The following is a 4019-nucleotide window of genomic DNA, read 5'->3' on the forward strand; positions in this document are numbered from 1 at the left end:
ATCCATTTGTGGATTCTACAAAAAGACTGGTTAGAAACTGCTCAATCAAAAGAAAAGTTCAACTCTGTGAGATGAAAGCATACATTGCAAAGCATTTTCTCAGAAAGATTCTGTCTAGTTTTTATGTCAAGGTATTTCCTGTTTCATCATAGGCTGTGAAGGGCTCACAAATATCCATTTGCATATTTTTAAAAAAGACTGTTTCCAAACTGCTCAAACAAAAGACAGGTTCAACTCTATGAGATGAATGCACACATCAGAAAGAACTTTCTCAGAATGCTTCTGTCTAGTTTTTATGTGAAGATATCTCTTTTTCACCTAGGTATCAAATGGCTAAGAAATATCCCTTTGCAGATTTTACAAAAAGACTGTTTCCAAACTGCTCAATAAAAAAAGTTTCAACACTGTGAGATGAATACACACATCAAAAAGAAGTTTCCCAGAAAGCTTCTGTTTTCTTTTTATTTGAAAATATTTCCCTTTTCACCATAGGCCTCAATGGGCTCAGAAATATCCCTTTGCAGATTCTACAAAATGAATGTTTAGAAAACTGCAGGATCCAAATTACACCATTACTGCTCACACACTGCAGTCTCAACCTCCCCAGGGTTAGGCTATTCCTCAAGGGATCCTACAGCCTCGGCCTCCCAAAGTGTTGGGGTTACAGGCGTGAGCCACCAGCAGCTGGCCTGAGTTAATACATCTGGTCTCACTACGTGTTAACCACACACCCATGAGGAACTCAAGTCAAGAGATAGTTGGCAAGAGACTCTCAACATTCTCTCCCGAAAGCAGTGAGGTGGATGGCAGACGTGTGTCCCGAGCTCCTGGGGTTTTAGGTGACCATGTGTAGAGGAGAGATTTCCAATGTTTCCAGAGAGGCGCGAGCCAGTTATTCGGGGCATCTGAACACGAGATGGGGTTTCTGACAGCAACTTAAGGGCCAGGAAGGGCCAGAATCTGCCAAGGCCCATGTCCCAGGGTGGGGCCAATGGAACCCAAGGTAGAGGGAGTCAGCAGTCCTCACAGAGAGGACTCCAGCCCTAGGCCCCGCTGTGCAGACCAAATCAGAAGGAACAGAGTCCTTCGTCCTACATGCCACATCCCTCCACTGAACTTGGGAGTGGACTTGTTTCCCAAATATGAGGTGACTTTCGCTTTGTAATGGATCACAAGGGGCCGGGCTTTCCACAGTCGGCAGGATAAAGAAGTCATGCTGGCTCGGCCACCCCCATCCCCCGGTAACTGGTGAATTTAAATGAGCCGAGGCTGGCCGGGCCGGAGCCGCTACAGGGGGGAGGGTGGTTGGTGGGGTGGGGGTTTCCTGAGGCACTGCAGAAATTGGGCCTTTGCCTCGAGGATGACAGTGCTGCAGAAACCCTTCCAGGCTGCTATATGGCAAGCACTAAACCACTATGCTTACCGAGGTGGGGTTTTCCTCACAGAACGCCTTTATGCAGAAGTACACTCAGAAGAAGCCTCGTTTTTAATGGCAACCTGTTCTTAACTCCCAGGAAAAGCCTATAAAGCATATAGACTCTTGAAAAGACACAGTTGTCCTACACCGCAATGCAAATACCTGCTTGCAAAATGTTGTGTTGATCTCAGTAAGCTTGCAGACTGGGAACAAATCTTATCTGGTGGAGTGTTTAATAAGCAGAAAAGCCATGATGATATTGTTACTGAGTTTGGTGATTCAGTTTGCTTTCCCCTTCCATTGTTGGGACGTGTATATTGCAAGACAGATCGGCTTGCCAAAGGATAAGAATGTTACCAAAAGAGACTTAGTTTAAATCCTTTCCTCTGGTATCCCTTTGAATCATTATGTGAAATAGGTGAAAAGCCAGATCCTGACCTAACATTTAAATTCACATCTTTACAGAACTTTAGCAACTGTCTGCCCAACTCTTCAACAACACAAGTACCTAATCACAGTTTATGTCACAGACAGCCTGAGACCATTCTTATGGAAACACCCCAGGACACAATTGAATTAAACAGAGTCAATTTAGAATCTTCCAATTCAAAGTACTCCTTGAATACAGATTCCCCAGTGTCTTTTATTGATTCAGCTGTAATTTCACCTGAAACTATCCCACTGGGAACAGGAACTTCCATATTATCTAAACAGGTTCAAAATAAACAAAAAACTGGTCGAAGTTTATTAACAGGACCAGCAGCTCTTAGTCCATTTACCCCAAGTTTTGGGATCTTTCCATTAGGAACCCCAAGTCCTGGAGATGGATCTTATTTACAAAACTACACTAATGCACCTTCTGTAATTGATGTGCCATCCGCTGGAGCCCCTTCAAAAAAGTCTGTTGCCAGAATTGGCCAAACTGGAGCAAAGTCTGTCTTCTCGCAGAGTGGAAATAGCCGAGAGGTAACTCCAATTCTTTCACTAACAGAAAGTTCTGGTCCATAAATAACTACAACACCTCAGGTAATGAGCCCCACTATGACATCTCCCCCAAAAGCACTGCATCGAAGAAGTTCATGACTCTTTACTAGTGACAGTTCCACAACCAAGGAGAATAGGAAGAAATTAAAAATGAAGTTTACACCTAAAATCCCAAACAGAAAAACAAAAAGTTAAACTAATAAAGGAGGAATAACTCATTCTAATATAAATGACAACCTGGAAATTACAAAATTGGACTCTTCCATCAATTCAGAAGAGGAAATATCCACAATCACACCTCAGATTCAGACTTTTAATCTACAAAAAGTAGCAGCAGAAGGCTTGATGAGCCTTCTTCGTGAAAGGGGGAAAGGTTATTTAGCTTTAGGTTCATACCACTGCAAAGAAGCTATAAATATTTTGAGCCATCTACCTTCTCACCACTTCAATACTGGTTGGGTACTGTGCCAAATTTGAAGGTCCTATTTTGAACTTTCAGAGTTCATGCAAGCTGAAAGAATATTCTCAGAGTTTAGAAGGATTGAGAATTATAGAGTTGAAGGCATGCAAATCTATTCTACAACACTTTGGCATCTTCAAAAAGATGTCGCTCTTTCATTTCTGTCAAAAGACTTAACAGACATGCATAAAAATTCGCCAGAGGCCTGGTGTGCTGCAGGGAACTGTTTCAGTTTGCAACGGTAACATGATATTGCAATTAAATTCTTCCAGAGAGCTATCCAAATGGATCCAAATTATGCTTATGCCTATACTTTATTAGGGCGAGAGTTTATCTTAACTGCAGAATTGGACAAAGCATTAGCTTGTTTTCGAAATGCTATCAGAGTCAATCCTATATATTACAATGCATGGTAAGTGGTAATGAATTGTAAAGACAAAGTCTTGTTGATGGTGCTGGTAGTCACTAATTTTTCTTGTTAAAAAGCTCTTTATTGTCATGAATTTGGTTACTAATACTTAGGAATGGTACATTCTGGTCAATAACTTCAAACTAACTTTTTTTATGAAATGTATGTCTTTAACAAACTCTTCAGTTAACTAATGATAATAGAATACGAGATGCTTATACTCAACAGTTTCAGTCTTCTAAAAAACTTTTGCAGATACTGTAGTTGTGTTTTGTTTGTTTGCTTGTTTAGTTTTGTTACTTGATTTGTTACTTTTTCTTCGAACACAAAAATGGTGATTGGGACAAAAAATGCTTGGGAAATTGGAAAGGAATAGCATAATACACTTATTGGATAATAGAAAAAAACACTGAAAAAGTTCACTAGCTGCTTATTGACAATGTTCCAGTTTATTGAGTTACTATTAAGAACTTAATGTATCCTTTATTTAGCAGTATCTCTGTTTTACTTTTTTGTATTTGTGTATAAGTAGACACATAGGAAATTACTACCCAGGTCATATTGTTATCAACTGAATAACATATGAAAAAGTTAGGTCCTACTTCTGCCTCAACACCCTACTTACTGTTGACATTTATTGTATTTCTCTGGACTGACTTAAAAGTTTAAATATCAAGAGAGGGCAAGGCATGGTGGCTCATGCCTGTCATCCCAGCACTTTGGGAGGCCAAGGCAGGCAGATCACAACG

General features: G+C 40.5%; 1 pseudogene; it reads left to right on the top strand.

The window, feature by feature from the left end:
* The first annotated feature begins 1360 nt into the window (after nt 1-1360).
* On the top strand, nt 1361-3277 carry LOC129030857 (cell division cycle protein 27 homolog; annotated as a pseudogene).
* Nucleotides 3278-4019: the final 742 nt, after the last annotated feature.

Source organism: Pongo pygmaeus, chromosome 12, assembly GCF_028885625.2.
Source record: "Pongo pygmaeus isolate AG05252 chromosome 12, NHGRI_mPonPyg2-v2.0_pri, whole genome shotgun sequence".
Taxonomy (NCBI): domain Eukaryota; kingdom Metazoa; phylum Chordata; class Mammalia; order Primates; family Hominidae; genus Pongo; species Pongo pygmaeus.